At 40.3% G+C, this 18,058-nt stretch overlaps 1 pseudogene; it reads left to right on the plus strand.

The window, feature by feature from the left end:
* Positions 1–18,058, plus strand: part of LOC141271472 (uncharacterized) — a 149,419-nt pseudogene that overhangs the window by 95,422 nt on the left and 35,939 nt on the right.

Below are 18,058 nucleotides of genomic sequence, written 5' to 3' on the forward strand. Positions count from 1 at the left end.
TTAGGAGTTTCATACCCTCAAATGAAAGCTGAAAGTCTGAACTTCAACTGCATCTGAATTGTTTTGTTTAAAATTCATTGTGGTAATGTCTAGAACCAAAATTAGAAAAATGTTGTCTCTGTCCAAATATATATGGACCTAACTGTATGTAAGGCTGCCACCTGGTCTTCTCCCTCCACCTTCTATAGGCATTATAGGTTAGATTTGGGTGATTCCTCTGACCTCACCTTTGGGAGAAGGGTGCTTCAGGCTGTGGTCCCTCCCTAATTTCCTTTCATCTCTGTAATTCTCTTGTGGTGCTGTCATGGAAGTACGAATAAAGCCATAGTTACTTATCGGTAACGGGATTTTTCGGAGTCCATGACAGCACCCTTATATTCCCTCCCTACACTGGTGTTTTGCACCCCCGTAGAGTTATTTTCCTTTTTTGCACCCTCGGGGGAAGTTAGTTAAAGTCATTGGCTTAAAATGAATATTGTGTTTTTTTGTCTTGTTATAATTAACCTTGGCGGTCCTCTCATGCTCTGTTAACCTAAACTGAGGCGGGAGAGAGGTTTCACCCTTTTTAACCTGTAGGTTTTCTGTCCTTGATGGGCGGATCCTCTCTCGTGGTGCTGTCATGTTCTCCGAAAAATCCCGTTACCGGTAAGTAACTAAGGCTTTTCCTTGCAAAAATATTTGATGCGTAAAACAGTAAGCACACTATTTTTTATTATCAAATTTTTAATGGCAAAGTTTCAATGGGTAAAATATTAAATGGCGCATTTTCCATACCGAAAAAAATAAAGAGCTGATCTCTGTATTTTCCTGTGGACTATAGCTTTTCCAATCCTCAAGATAAAATAGTTTTTGGGTATCTTAAGTCTCAAATTTCTTGGACTTCTAATTCAGAATCAGGACCAGAATATGACTCTGAGGTTTGAGACAGGAACATCTAGAGAAATGATTGAAAATTATTGGCTTAGAAAGGGACACGGAAAAATAATTGGGAATCTGCCAAGATGTTGGATTGTGCAGCTTGCAAACTTGATTGACCTGCCTCATATCCCAGAGATCAGCAAATTTTTTAAAGGTAAATTGAATTTACCTCGAATTTTGCAAAAAAAAATCAAGATTTCTTTTGTGATTTGCTTCATGCGAATCCAGCAAAATGGTGGGTAAGTTTTCAAGGGCCGAAAAAGGGTTTCAAAAATTGTCACTTTTCCTGTTTTTGCTGCTTCCCATTGTCTGGTCCTCCTCTCCCCATCCCTTTTTCTTTTATCCGGCATGCAACAACCCCTTGGATCATCGTCACTCTGCGACTGGGCTGCCAGTGCCTTGTGTGGCTCTGACGTCAATGAGGTGCTGACTAAGCCTGGTGCAGAGTGAGGATGGCCAAAACGAACGTCATGGATTTGTAGAAAGAAGAGGCGGAACAGTCAGTGGTCTGTGGTGGCTGCGGGACAAATGAGCGGTGAAGTTAGTCTCAAATTTTTGCATAATGAACTTTCTTGACAAATTTGCTGAGTTCGAATTTTGGAAGATTTGGTCATCATCAGAACCATATTGGAAGTCAAACTTTGTGGAGTAAGATTGTGAATAGAAGTCCTTAAGTGGATATGTCTTGAGGAAAAACAGACCTTTTCTCTAGACCGAAACTAAGGTAGACGCTTGCATTTTTTATCAGCCTTTTCTTAAACTGAGAAATTGCTTTTTTAAAGAAATTCTTTGTGTCCTTTCAAATCAGAAGAAAGTCTGTGATTGACTGTTGGTTTCCGTGCTGTAAAAAGAGGTACAAGAGGATACTGTCAGCATAGAATAAAAATGGAGGCTTTTTGTAATATACTCCATTGCATTATTTAGCTTCCTTCTACAATGTTTCCAACATCATGCTGAAAGTGCTATTTTAGCTGCCTAGTTCCTGCTCTTTCACAAGCTTGAACTGCCTTTGTGCACTGTTCAGAAACACTTTCTTATCTGAGCATGGGGAGAGGAACAGAAAAGCTCACAAAGAGAGAATGTTTGAGTATAGATCCTTGCTTGATCTGAAGATCACAGCAGCTTGGAAAAGAGCCGTTATACCAGCACATGGTATTGGAGATATAAGGAAACAAACTAAGGTAATGGAGTATTTTACAAGGATTCTTGATTTTGTAAAGTTTGATGAATAATTAAGTTAAGAAGAAAAGTTTAGTTACTCTTGAGCAATTTTCCAAACCTCCAACACACATACCGTACTTATAAATAAATAGTATGTACATTAGAACATCATGAATAAGCAAAATGTTATTGTAAATTCCAAACTACACAACTCCAAAACATGTAAAACTCCTAAAAATAGGTTGACAAATAGCAAGTTACCCATAATAAGAATAGACATTTAAATCGTAAATATGGCCCCAATATAAAAAAAAAAAACAAGGAATTAAAAACACTCATGGCCACTGTGCAATGTTCAATTCCTTATACCTACAAAACAGCAATTGAGTATATCCATAAGTTAACATAAAGTAGCAGCATAAGATTCAATGTGCAGTTCAATGGGCTAATGATACATAATAAATTAAGCTGTTATTCACCTGCTCTTGCTCCACACATTTACCATCTGTTGCCGCCACCTCTCTCTGATCTTATATGCATTGTGTTATTATGGTAAAGCGGTGTGGTCCTCTGATATCACTACAGTAGGAAAGTTAAGGCCTACTCAAGCAACTCCTTACGGCTCAAGTATTTAGGTAGTGTGTACGCGCCACTACCACATGTGTCCTAGTATTTTGTCACCTAACTATCCCAGATGTGCTGCAGCTGGGCTTTCCTGCAGCAATATAGTGTGCCTCCTGACAAAGTTTCCTCTAGTACATCTAAGTGTCCCACTGCCACCTACTCTTTACTATCATGAGTGCTTATTGCACATTTGCCTCTGCTGCAACCAGGTGTTTGACTGTTGTTTATTCTCTGTGGTTTTCAATTGTCTATACTCGGGTCTGCTGATCTTGGGTGCTCTTTGCACATTCGGCCCTGTATCTAGGGAACAGACAATATTTTCCCCTGTTATTCGAAAGTGCTTTCCACATATTCGACCCTGCCATTCCAAGGTGCCTTCCTGTATTACCTGCTTTGCTGATCATCATCATATTATCCAGCATTCCATATCTACTAATTCATGTGCCATTCAGCATATCCAGACCTATTGTTCCTTGCTGTGACACATGCAATCTGGCTTGTTCAAGTATGCTGCAGCAACCCTTCTAGTCCATGCTGTTCACACTGAACTATGGCTTTGCGAATCCACATTACCAAGCAAGCCCTTAACATATGTGATATCCAAAAAGCAGCATGAGTAAAGAAAATGTATAGAATCCTCCATAAGGACCCAAGTGTGCAGTCAGATTGGTGCTGTTCTAGAAATGAGCATTTTGCAATGCTTTCTTTATGTATCCAAATGGCCTCTTCAGAGAGAATTAGGACCATCTGATATCCACAGATATGTGGTTAGTTTGCCAAGATTTTTCAGAACCACCTCCCTGCCAAGTTCCTTCAAAACTTTTGTGCAAATGTACCTAGAAGAACTGATGCTTTCATGCTTTCATGCTAAGGGTGGTCTTACCAAATTTTGATTTAAATTTCTCTTTTATCTAATGGTCCTCACTTTTCCATGTGCTATGTGCCATTTGGTTTGACCAGGTCTTCTGCATTAAAACATACAGTCCGTTCTGCTCACCCTGACCTAGGGCTTAACGAATTCACCTCAACAGGTGAGCCATTCTACTCTTTAGTTCCACTAAATAAGAACAATATACAAAAAATTAAGAAATGTAATTCATGTCCTAATCAACACTTATTCCTAAGCCATTGATATGGCCGCACTTTTACTTTCCTAATGCCTACTCATTAAAGTGCATTTAAGGGTTAGGGAATGTATGAGACAGACACCACCTAATAGGCCCTTTTATGAATCTTGTATGAATATTTCACTAGAAAAAAGATTGGTGACAGTAGCACTAAAACATGGACCTAGGAAGTAGGTTGATTTAATAGAGAAGCAAAAAAAATTAAAGAGCATTTGCAGGTGTCCTAACAGCATAATCTATAAGTACCTGTTTTGACGCTAATGGTGCCAGCTGTCTTTAGCTGTTTATAATTGAATTTTACTACAGTTTCTATAGAAATGTTCTAGAATGTATAATAATTAATTATAATTAATAATATTTCAAGGCACTGTTATTGGAAACAAACAATAAATTGAGTTTTATTCTTGGCAGATGACTGTATCGGGAGCTCAGAGGAACATCTGATGTTTTCAGATTTTATAACAGATAATCATATCACACCAGATGCACATGAAGAGCATTTCATTATCCCATATATACCTCGAGCCCGTCACAGCAAAAATCTATTCTCTGATCCTTTTCAACAGATCCTATCCTCTGATTTATCAGAGAATGTTAAACAAAATAAAATTAACAAAGGAGATCTTGAACATCAAAGAACTCACAAAGGGGAGAACCTATTTTCATGTTTAGATTGTGGGAAATGTTTTAGAGTGAAATCATCACTTGTTGCACATCAGAAAAGTCACAGCAGGGGGAAGGAATATTTCTGTCCAGAATGTGGAAAATGTTTTACTCACAAACCATATCTTAGGAAGCATCAAAGAACTCACACAAAGGAGAAGCCATTTTCATGTTCTGAATGTGGGAAATCTTATAAGTTCAAATACGTTTTAATTGCACATCAGAAAACTCACACAGGAGAGAAGCCGTATTCATGCACAGAATGTGGAAAAAAATTTGCATTAAAACCCCCACTTGTCAGACATCTGAGCATGCACACAGGGGAGAAACCATATTCATGCTCAGAATGTGGGAAAAGTTTTAACAGGAAATACAATTTTGTTACACATCGTAGAATTCACACAGGAGAGAAGCCATTTTCTTGTGAAGAATGTGGGAAATGTTTTACATTGAAGTGCTATCTTGATGCACATCAGAAAAGTCACACAGGGGAGAAGCCATTTTCGTGTGCAGAATGTGAAAAGTGTTTTACAGAGAAAGCTGTCCTCATTAAACATCAAAGAAGTCACAAAGGAGAGAAGCCATTTTCATGTTCAGAATGTGGGAAATGTTTTACAGTGAAATCAAGTCTTATTGTACATCTGAGAATTCACAGAGGGGAGAAGCCATTTTCATGTTCTGAGTGTATGAAAAGTTTTACGGAGAAATCTCAACTTGTTAGACATCAGAGAATTCACACAGGGGAAAAACCATATTCATGTTCAGAATGTGGGAAATGTTTTAATGTTAAATCAACACTCGCTACACATCAGAAAATTCACACAGCGAAAAAAGATTTTTATGTACAGAATGTGGGAAATGTTTTATGGGGAAATATAAACTCATTGCACATCAGAAAATTCACATAAGGGAGAGGCAATTTTTATGTTAGGAGTGATGGAAATGTTTTACACAGAAATAAAATTTTCTTAAACATCAAAGTACTCACACAGTGACGTAGCCGTTTTCTAACAAAATCATGTATTTTCAAATTTTACAAGAAAATAAGTCATCATTTACTGTCAAAGTTAAGTCACATCTACAAATGAAAAGAAAAGTAATTTCAACATTAACAAACTTCTTCATCAGGAAAAACCACAAAAATTTTGTCATGATGTTTGTTAACGTTGAAACACGTTGTCAGGTATTTCCTGTTTTCATCTATTGGTATCTTCGCAGTGAACCCCATTTCTCTATTGTTTCTTTTCAAATCAGCTTGCAGCTGCCAACATTTTCAAGCTGTGTGAGTTGTTGTGTTTCACACATCTCCATCAAGTGAGCAATTCCTAACACCCTGATCCCCGTTATACATCAGATAAACCCTATTGCGCTATTGTTTCCAGCTTTTCTTCACTTACATTTACTAATAAATATCTAGGAATGGGGTGCGCTGAGCTGACAGTATGTTGATCAAGCGCTCAGCCGTCCAATCGAATGCTGGGGCGTGCTAAGCTGTCCGTGTCTGGAGTGACAGTTTTCCGTCCAATCAGGATCAGGGTGTGCCGGGGCTTCATCCATGTGTCTCTTGTCCAGAGTAATTACCTGACTACTTAACCAGCTCTCTGTCTTTGATTGCTGCCAATTGTAGCTTTGCTCATGAGGTGTTTGCTTGCTCTGTGCTCCTTGTCTGGTATTCTGATCTTTGCTGCGACCTTGGATTTGTCTTGACCATTGGTTTGCCTAGCCCTTTTGTTGTAATCAGCTACCTTCTTGGAATTCTGACCTTGGACTGTTTCCTAACTACACCTTTGTCTCACCCCTCTGTTTATGACTTACTCTATTAGCTTTTTGACCTCGGACCTTTTGGCTACCCAGCATCACAGCTTTTGTGTGAGTAGTGTCTAGCGTGTGTATAAAATATTTTACATTTACCATATTTTGCGGACTGTAAGACAAGACACACCCCAAATTTTGGGGAGGAAATTAGGAAAAAAAAATTAAAATAAAATGGTGGTGCATCTTATAGTCCAATTTTACAGTATTGGGGGTGGGAGGGGGTGCAGCTGTGGTGGAGTAGGGTCACATGAGGCAGGGTTGCTGCTGCATTAGGTCTTGTACATCTTGCCTCGTGTTTCCATTGCACTCTGGTTGTCCCTTCGTCCCCAGCGTGAATGAATTCACTCTATTATGCTGTACTTGTGAATGAATAGTAGCACCATTGTGGCTTTTCTTGTGATTTAGTACATATTTAAATGTCTTAAAATTATTGTTCTGAATAGTTTACTTTGATCAACACTTGGAATCAAAAGGGAAACTTTCCCTTTTTAGGTTGGATTGCATTAGATTATTGGTTTACCTATATGACTACCATTCATTTATATTCTGTCATCCCTCAGTTGAAATTAATGGATGTGACAATACAGCCTAAAATCTTAATTAGCCAGACTATTAGATTTGTTAAGTCAAGAGAAATACACTATTGTGTTGTGTTGACTTATAAATGTATTTGTATTTCTCTTGCTGAACAAAAAGGTCATAGTATTTGTATGACCCTGAATGCTGAATTCTATTCGTTAGGAAACAATCATGTTTACTATGCTAATGACAAATTGTACTAAGTCCCCTGAAAGTTAAATTAAAACAGCCCCTGTGATGCCAACTATGTAAATAGATTATCTCAAACAATAATAGCTGAGCCATCTGAGTAATGCCCAGCACCTTTACCTTTGACATGTGACTAATGACCCTTGACCTGTGGATGTGTTCTTAAAAATGACATGTGCTTCTGTAGCAGAGAGACTTGGGACAGAATCAAGGAGCATCTGAAAGACTTTACAAGGAGAATGAGAGACATCATTCAGGACAGCAAATGGATTGCATGGCATTACCAAAAGAGACACAAATTTGAATTCTATATGCTTCTAGTCTAAGCGTATCGGCCCTGACTGGAAAGATACAGATCTGCTCCATTTGACCATCAGAGAAACCATGGATACATTTTGGGGAGACCAGGAGAGGACGAACAAGTCACCTGGCCCCATGGATATGTTGTTTGGGGTTGCCAGGAGTTTGGGGTTGCCACCGGTCGCCTGCAACCCACGGAGACATTCGGAGAAGCCATATTGGGACCCACCGGTCATCTGGCCCCATGGAAACTCTCGGAGAGGCCAGGTTGGGAGCCTCGGATCTCCTGGCCCTGCACCTTGATGGACTGCTAGCTTCCTAAGCTTGCTGCTACCTCCTCTCTGTGGGACCCCGCCAGAAGCGGGGTGGCTACTGGTTGAGGTAGTCGGCCCTTGAAGTCTCCAAAGTCGCAGCTGTTCTATCCTAGGCGGGCGGAGAAAGAAGTGTGAGCCTGTGTAATGTTGTACCATCTTGGGTATTTGCTGGGACTGTTCTGTGTGTTTATTGTCCGCTTCGTGGTTCAATAAAGTATTGCCACGCTGTTTTACCTTCACCCTGTGTTGTCTGAGTAGCGTTACACCCACAGAAGACCCTGGGTCTTCCCAATGGACATTTGCCTTTTTTCAACAGCACTATGTAAGATATTATCTCTTGACTGTTTATATACAAAATGCCTACCATCTCTACTTTAAAAAGCTTGTCCCGTGAAAACAAGTTATCACTTACCGTACATCTTGTTGATTGATGGGAGTCCGACTGCTGGGACCCATCATGATTGGGAGGAGGGAGAGGAGTCACCTCCTAACATAAACCTGAGTCAGATCCCTGCACTCCCTATGGCCCCTAGACTGGTCATACCCCCTTGCGTGATCACATGCCCAAGCCCCCGCTGGCCCTGAACTTACCCTGTCTTGTGTGTAGGCCAGCGAGACAGTAGTCACACTACTACCATAAGACAACACGAGGAAGGTAAGCCAAATAGGAGGGAAAAACACAACAAATAGCACCCCTCAACTTCTCCAACAGGAAACTGCTGCTGCAATAGTAATGAACACGACAGCTTATCCAGAGATAGGCTCCTTCAAAGAGGTCAGTATAGAGGATCTATAACCGCCAAGGGATGGAGCTGGGAGTAGGTTTATATAGCGGAAGGGAGTGGTCACAAGGTGCTTCAGCTGAGTTCTAAAGCTACAACTTCACAGCCAAAAGGGAAAGGGTCCTTAACCCCTTCAGTACTGAATGATAGTGAATCCACTCTAATTCAAGGTATTAGACAAATGGTCTCCAAGGAGGACCTTCGATCAATTAAGCATTGTGACCTTTTGAATTCAGATCCTCCAGGGGTCACACAAGGATGCTACCCACTAATGAAACTAAATGCATCAATAAAACATGTATATCTATATTAAAAACCTATTAGCTCATATCTGACAAGGTAAGAAAATCCACAGACTTTAGAATGTTAGGACAATGAGTAATATAAAGTGAGCAATGTAGCACAGATGGATGGAGGTTTCGATCAGGTGAGTGGTGATACGGCATTCATTCAACATGACACATAAGTTAAATAATGTCAACTTTCTTCCTAATGGGCTCAATCTTCTTAATGTCCGGTGGACAAATCTACTGTAAGGTAGGGTATATCCCATAGAGCAGCAATTATAGTCCAGACTCAGAGGTGTTCAGGCCGGTAACGCTCACTCAGTAGTTAGTAACTTGTGCGTTCTACACAGGATTTCAGGGAGGCAAGTCGAAATGACGTCACTATGATGCTAAGGTTCAGAGCATGGAGCAATATTCCTTTCTATGCATTTTGGAAAACATGGCTTCATTTTTTCATGGATGGCTATGGTCCATGCACTGATGTCTTATATAGCAAGACTCCTTTATCTCTCCACAAGCTAGTACTTATTCATTTAAAGGCAAATGGCTCAATTTCGTCATTTAGGCCCTTTGGTGCCAAGGTATCCATTTCAAATATCCATTTGCTTTCAATACGTGACGTTTGTTTTAAGTAATCTCCTCGACCCCAATCTCTCTTTACAATTTGTATATCCAAAAATACTGAACCATCAACTTGTCCTTCATGTTTGGTTGCAGTGGCTGGACAAATGATGACCCTCAAATTTATTGCTTATATTACGAATATGTTCACCAACCCCTTTACATAGTTGTCATTTTATTCTCCCTACATAATATTTATTGCAGGGACATTTTATTCTATATATAACTCCCTTGGACCTAATGTAATATACTCATTAATATTGAAACTAATGTTTCCCTCAGTTAGTGAATTCCCTAATAGGGGTTCTCAAAGTTCTAAACGTAGATGAAGAGAACCAAATAAAACGAGTGAAAAATTGACTTTGTCATTTTTAAATGAGGAAAATGGTCCAATTTCACATACTTGTAAGTGATAATAGTATGTGAACCTTTACTGTTAGCAGATCATTTGAAGGGAAAATTAGAGTCTGTATTTTTCAGTTAATGAGATGGCAATCAGGTGCACGTAGGTGACCTATTTTCTTTAAAGAATAAGGATCTATCAAAGTGTGATCTTCACAATAGATGTTTATGAAAGTTTGTCATGGGTATCATGGCACAAGGAGATTTCTGAGTACCTCAGAAGAAGAGTTGTTGATGCAAATCAGGCTGGAAATGCTTACATAACCATCCACAGTCAGACAGATTGGAAGGATATATGAATATGGAGGATATCGAGGACAAGTATTACCCTCCCCAGGAGTGGTCGACCAACAAAGATCACTCCCAAGAGCGAGGCATATAATAGTTTGCGAGGTCACAAATGAAACCAAGGTTACTTATAAGCAACAAAAGGCCCCTCTCACATTAGTTAATTTTCATGAGTCCAATATAAGGAGGTGATTGAACAACAATGGTGTGCATGGCAGGATAGCAAGAAGAGAGCCACTGCTCTCCAAAAAGAACATTGCTGCCAATCTGAAATTTGGTAAAGATCACTTGGATAAGCCAGAAGAGTTGTCCAAGTGATCTTTAGAGCAATGTTTTATGGATGGATAAGTGATCTTAGAACAATGTTTTATGGATGGATGAGACCAAAACTAAACTTTTTGTTTTTAATAAGAAGAGTTATGTTTGGAGAAAGAAAAGCACTTCATTACAGCATATACACCTCACACCATCTGTCAAACACGGTGCTGGTTGAATCATGGTTTGGGCCTATTCTGCTGCATGTAGGCCAGGAAGGCTTCCATCCTTGATGGAAAAAATAATTACAAATTATACCAGAAAATTCTAAAGGGAGATGTTGTGACAGCTATCCATAAACTGAATCTCGAGCAAAAGTGGGTCATACAGCAAGACAATGACCCAAAGCCACAAGTATTATTACAAAAGAATGATTAAAGAAGAATAAAGATAAGGTTTTGGAATGGCAAAGTCAAAGCCCTAGCCTTAATACTAAAAAAAATGTTGTGGAAGGACCTGAAGCAAGCAGCTCATGGGAGGAATTCCTACAAGCCGATGTGTAGGATTAATCAACAATTACCTGAATCGTTTAGATGCAGTTATAGCTGCACAAAGGAAGTCACACCAGTTACTGTATGCAAAGCTTTACACACTTTCATCACTCACAGACGTGTGATATTGGATCATTTTTCGAATTTGAAAAATGACAGTCTAATATTTTTGACTAATTAGTTGGATTTCTTTCTCTTTATCAACTTTTAGGGCATGTAAAAATCTGATGTAGTTTTAGGTCAAATGTATGCAGAATTATGGAAAATTCTGAAGGATTCACAAATTTTCAAGCACCACTGTAAGTAGCCTTGGAAGCTGCTATTTTTCATCACCTTCTCAATTAGCCATTAAAAGATATCAAGTCAACTACTTAGGATTCCCATTTTTTATTATTCTTTTTCTACTGGCTAAATTTTTACATTATCTGTACTCAGTGGGTTATCACTGTGTTATCTGTGTTGTTATCTGTGTTATCTGGCAGTCTGTTCCACAAGTCAGGGTTTGCTGAATACCAGGTAAATGTTACTTGGTTGATTGCATAATGGTATGGACTTGTGATTTAGGGGTTGGCGCCTTACTTGCAATGATATGAAATCTTAATACTTTAGCATATAAGACATTTTGTATAATTATATGCTTCCAACTTTGTAGGAGCAGCTTGTAGATGGCCCTTTTCAGCTCTAGAGTGACTGTGCCCAGTGCAAAAAGCAAGGTCAGCATGGGCTGCAAGGTGGCTCAGTGGTTAGCACTGTTGCTTTGCAGCAATGGGGTCCTGGGTTCAAATCCAACCAAGGGCAACATCTGGGTGCTCTGGTTTCCTCCCACACTCCAAAGACATACTGATAGTGAATTTAGAATGTGAGCCCCAATGGGGACAGTGATGATAATGTCTGTAAAGCGCTGTGGAATATATAAGCTTTATCAAAGTCCATAATGGCATGGTTGAGCAAACTTGATGTGGTAGAACTTCAATGGGTGCACAGACCCCTGACCAGAGTTGTTTTCAATTAATGGAATGACAATCAGGTGTATGTAGGTGACCTATTTTATTTAAAGAATAAGGATCTATCAAAGTCTGATCTTCACAATATATGTTTATGGAAGTTTATCATGGCACAAAGGAGATTTCTGAGGACCACAGAAGAAGAGTTGTTGATGCTCATCAGGCAGGAAAAGGTTATAAAATCATCCCTAAAGATTGTATATCCTGATCAGACCCCACAAACCCCATTGAACACTTTTAGGATGTGGATATTGTGAGCCCAGGACCTCTCATCCAACATCAGTGCCTGAGCTAACAAATGCTTTTCTGCTTCGTGGCCAAAAAGTCTCACAGACACCTCCATAATCTTGTAGAAAGCCTTCCCAGTAGAATAATAACTGTAAATTCTTCAGAGGGGCCGACTCCATATTAACATCTATGGTTGTAGAATGGGGGGTCAGAAAATCTCCTGTAGGTGGAATCAAGAAGTGTCGACAACAACAAATATTCATATTTTGATTTTCTCTCAATTGACTCAAAATGCATTTGGACAGTAGATTAATCAGTTTTGTATGATGTGCTATGTAGAGGGTGAGTATCAGGGGTGCACATATCATTGGTGCAAAAATTTATTAGATTATAGTTTATTTAGAAGGGACCGGAAACAGGGGAAAGGCGGAGGAGTCGGCTTATATGTAAAGTCATGTCTAAAACCCAGACTAAGGGAAGATATAGGAGAGGGAGAAGAGGGGGTCGAGTCCATGTGGGTAGAGATAGAGGGGGCAAAAAATAATAATAAAATATTACTGGAGGTCTGCTATAAGCCATCAAATATAACAGAGGAGAATGAGAATCTGCTATTAGGACAAATAGACAAAGTAGCAAAACATAATGAAGTGATTGTAATGGGGGATTTCAACTACCCGGATATTGACTGGGAAACAGAAACCTGTAGATCTCAGAAAGGAAAAAGGTTCTTGACAAATATTAAGGATAATTATCTCTCCCAACTAGTGCAGGAACCAACGAGAGGGAAGGCAGTGTTAGACTTAATATTGACTAATAGGCCTGATAGAATAACTGAGGTACAGATAGGGGGGCACCTAGGTAATAGCGACCATAATATTATCGACTTCAAAATGCCCTTCAGTAGGGTTATCAATAAGGGAACAACAAAAACATTAAACTTTAGGAGGGCGAAGTTTGATCAGCTGATAGAAAACCTTCAACTTATTGACTGTGACAAAGTTCTTAATCAAAGGAATACGAATAGTAAATGGGAAACCTTCAAAAGAATTCTGAATACTCAGTGCGAGAGGTATATACCGTATGGGAATAAAAGGGCCAGAAATAAGAGGAAACCAATATGGTTGAACAAGAACGCAAAAGGGGCGTTAAATAGCAAAAAAGAGGCATTCAAGAGATTAAAACAGGAAAACAGTAAGGAGGCACTAATGTGTTACAAGGAAAAAACGAGAACCTGTAAAAAACATAAAAATAGCGAAGGAGGAAACAGAGAAACGTATTGCTAGGGAAAGTAGATCAAATCCCAAACTGTTCTTTACGTATATAAATAGTAAAAGGATTAAATCGGATAATATTGGACCGATAAAAAGTGAGGAAGGCAAAATCATAGAGAAAGATGAGGATAAAGCTAATCTATTAAATATTTTTTTTTTGACAACTTTCACAAAGGAAATAGAACAGGAGAAATGAGAAGTGACAAGCTTAATCCTCCACTAAGTATGACAAATCTAACCCAAGTTGAGGTACAGAAACGCCTCAGTAACATTAAAATAAACAAATCACCAGGACCTGATGGCATACACCCACGGGTACTAAGGGAACTAAGTAATGTGATAGACAGACCGTTATATCTTATATTTAAGGACTCTGTTGAGACTGGGTCTGTGCCACTTGATTGGCGACAGGCGAATGTAGTGCCAATATTCAAAAAGGGAGCGAAAAGTGACGCCGGAAACTATCGGCCGGTGAGTCTGACGTCCGTTGTGGGCAAAATTTTTGAAAGCTTCATTAAAGAGGCAATTACGGAGCATCTTGATGCTAATAATCTTTTAATCCCGAACCAACATGGATTCATGAGGAATCGCTCCTGCCAAACAAACCTGATTGACTTCTATGAGGAGGTTAGCTCTCGAGTAGATCAGGGGGAACCAGTGGATGTCGTGTATCTCGACTTCTCAAAAGCGTTCGATAGCGTGCCACATAATAGGTTGGTATACAAAATGAGAATGATGGGGCTGGGGGAAAATGTCTGCAAGTGGGTAGCTAACTGGCTAAAGGATAGAAGGCAGAGGGTGGTTATAAATGGAATATACTCAGATTGGGTAAGCGTCACTAGTGGGGTACCACAGGGGTCTGTACTAGGCCCAATGTTATTTAACATCTTTATTAACGACATAGTCAACGGGATAAATAGTAAAATATCAATATTTGCAGATGACACAAAGTTATGTAAAACAATTAATACAAAAGAGGACAGTGCAGACCTACAGAGGGATTTGGATAAGCTGGGTAGGTGGAGCATTAAATGGCAAATGAGGTTTAACGAGGAGAAATGTAAGGTCATACATATGGGAAGGAAAAATGGAAGTCACCAGTACTCACTGAATGGGAAATCATTGGGGAATTCAGAGATGGAGAAGGACTTGGGCATCTTGATTGATAGCAAGCTAAATTGGAGTGCCCAAAGTCAGGCCGCTGCTGTAAGGGCAAACAGGGTAATGGGATGTATCAGAAGAGGTATAGCTGCAAAGGATGAGAACATTGTTCTTCCACTGTACAAAGCACTGGTCAGACCACACTTGGAATACTGTGCTCAGTTATGGGCCCCAATATATAGAAAGGATATAAATGAGCTTGAAAAGGTACAAAGGAGGGCAGCAAAATTAATAAAGGGAATGGAGGGACTGCAATACCCAGAGAGGTTGGCAAAACTAGGACTATTCAGCCTAGAAAAGAGAAGGTTGAGGGGGGACATAATAAATATGTACAAATATGTTAGGGGACAGTATAGAGATCTTGCCCGGGATTTGTTCAAAAGGAGGGATATTACGGTAACAAGAGGGCATTCACTAAGACTGGAAGAGAAAAGGTTTCAGCACCAGCATAGGAAGGGGTTCTTTACGGTAAGAGCAGTGAGAATATGGAATTCACTGAGTGAGGAGACGGTAATGTCAGATTCACTACACCAGTTCAAGCGGGGACTGGATGCATTTCTAGATACCAGGCAGATTTCAGCATATACTTAAAAATAAAATAAAATAGTAGGTTGATACAGGGATTTATTCTGACTGCTGGTTTCAGAGTCAGGAGGGAATTTTTCCTCAGGTGAAGATTGGCTAAATCATTTGGGGTTTTTGCCCTCCTCTGGATCAACTTTAGCAATTACAGAACTAACAGGTCGAACTTGATGGACCCAAGTCTTTATTTGGCTTTACAAACTATGTTACTATTATATGGGGTGGGGATGACATCCTGCATGGGGCATTATATGGGGGGGAGGAAGTGACATCCTGCATGGGGCATTATATCGGGGGGGAAGTGACATCCTGCATGGCCCTGGGGCATTATATGGGGGGGGGGATGACTTCCTGCATGGGGCATTATATGGGGGGGAATGACATCCTGCAATGAGCATGATATGGGGGGGGGGGAGAATGGCATCCTGCAATGGGCATTATATGGGGGGGGGAATGACATCCTGCATGGGGCATTATATGGGGGGGTGACATCCTGCATGGGGCATTATATGGAAGGGGAGTGACATCCTGCATAGGGCATTATATGGGAAGGGGGAGTGACATCCTGCATGGGGCATTATATGGGGGGGAGAGGTGACATCCTGCATGGGACATTATATGGGGTGAGAGGTGACATCCTGCATAGGGCATTATATGGGGGGGAGAGGTGACATCCTGCATGGGGCATTATTTGGGGGGTAGAGGTGACATCCTGCATAGGGCATTATATGGGGGAGAGTGATACCCGGCATGGGGCATTATATGGAGGGGGGTGACATCCTGCATGGGGCATTATATGGGGGGGCAGACTGCATGGGGCATTATGTGGGGAAACACAGCCTGCATGGGGCATTATATGGGGGCCAGTATCCTGTATGGAGCATTATATAGGGGCCATTATTCTGTATGGAGCATTATATGGGGGCCATTATTCTGTATAGAACAATATATGGGGCCCATAATACTGTATGGAGGACCATGTGGTGCCCATAATACTGTATGGAGGACTATAATGTCCAGTCTGCACTGTGCGCAGCGAGGATTCGTCGATTTCTGAGCTATTGTAGAATTTACTATAGATATCGCTAATGTAATTTACACACAGAACTTTTACACAGTGCCCGATAGTCACCACGCAAAAAAATGGAAGTAACAAAAATGTGTTAAAATAAATATTTTATTTTAAACATGATAAAAATAATTAAAATAGGAAAAGGTACCAATGTAAAGGAAGACAAAATGGAACCTTTTTATATTCAGAGACAAAAAGGTGAAACTATAAAGCTTTTTACACACAAAATGTGTTTCACTTGTCAGCTGCCATAAATTTAATACTTCAAAATTGATTCATATATTCAAAAAATGAACTTGATTAACACCAAGTAGGTATATACTGAAGATAATACAGTACTCAGTCCATCAAAGGTACAAGAAAATTTCAACATGGCATTTCATCTTGATTATTCTGACACTAAACAGCCCAGATATGCTTAACACTGAATTATTGTCAAAACTATGTCAGAGCTTAATACAGCAAGAGGTATGGCCAAAGTAATACATCAGATGATAATAGTGCTGTAGGTCCTAAAAGACACATAGATCCAGCACATAATTACCTCTATAAATAGTAACATTAAATAAACACTTCTTGCTTAATAGTAACTCTGACACTGTCACCGAAGAAGCTACGGCGAAACGTGCACGTCGGGGCAGGAAGCAGGAGCCTTTATGTTATTGTGGACCACTTGCTATAGGTGAATATAACTATTTAAGAGCTTTATCCCTTATGTCAATTAGAGATTATAGCTGATACCTACCATTATTAGTCAGTGTCAGAGTTACTATTTCTCTCAACCATCTCAAAGGGGCATGGTCTGATGCCAGTTTAAACTTCCGGCCTAGTAGGTAGTATCTCAGTGTATCTACGGCCAAACACTCTTTTTCTACTATCGCATAGTTTTTATCGCAGGAAGAGAGCTTCCGGCTCACATAGAGAATGGGATGTTCTTCCCCATTTATCTCTTGAGAGAGTACGGGTCCTAAGCCAACTTCTGAACAGTCTGTCAGAAGCAAAAATTCTTTCTCAAAGTCAGGTGCTACCAGGATTGGCTGCTTACACATAGCTAGCTTCAACCTCTGGAATGCCGTCTGTTTCCTCTGTCCATTTCACCATCATTAATCTGATGCCTTTTAGGAGGTCCGTAAGTGGCACAGCCATCATGGCAAAATTTTGGATAAACCTCCGGTAATAACCCACAATTCCCAGGCACGCTCTCACTCGCTTATTGGTTGCGGCCAGTTCTGGATTGCCTCCACTTTATTGACTTGTGGCTTTATTTCACCTCTCCTGACGACATAACCCAAGTACTTGACTTCTTCCTTTCCAAAGGCACACTTTTTTTGATTTATAGTAAATCCCACCTTCCTCAGAGCATCCAGAATTGCCTGTACCTAAGATAGATGACTAGCCCAGTCTGGGCTAAAGACCACAATACCGTCAATGTAGGCTGCGGCATACTTCTTATTTAAGGCTAGGATCCGATCCATAGCCCTCTGGAGGGTGTCTGAGGCCCCCTGCAGTCTGAAATGCATTCGAGTGTATTGGAAACACCCATCAAGTGTCGAGAAAGCCGTATTCTCCTTGACCGTCTGGGACATGGGGATCTGCCAGTAGCCCTTCGTCAGGTCAAGGGTGGTGATATACCTCGCTGGTCCAAGCCTCTCGATGAGTTCGTCGACGCGGGGCATCGGGTATGCGTCACATTTGGACAACTCATTCAGCAGGTGGTAGTCATTACAAAACCTCCACTCCCTGTTGGGTTTTGGCACGAGGGCGATGGGACTCAACCATCCACTCTTTGACTCCTCTATCACACCGAGGTCTAACATCCTTTTCACCTCGGTTGAGATCACCTCACTGCGTGCTTCAGGAATCC

The sequence above is a fragment of the Phyllobates terribilis genome, unplaced genomic scaffold (assembly GCF_046119375.1).
Source record: "Phyllobates terribilis strain yellow unplaced genomic scaffold, ASM4611937v1 Scaffold_5__5_contigs__length_657084704, whole genome shotgun sequence".
Classification (NCBI taxonomy): domain Eukaryota; kingdom Metazoa; phylum Chordata; class Amphibia; order Anura; family Dendrobatidae; genus Phyllobates; species Phyllobates terribilis.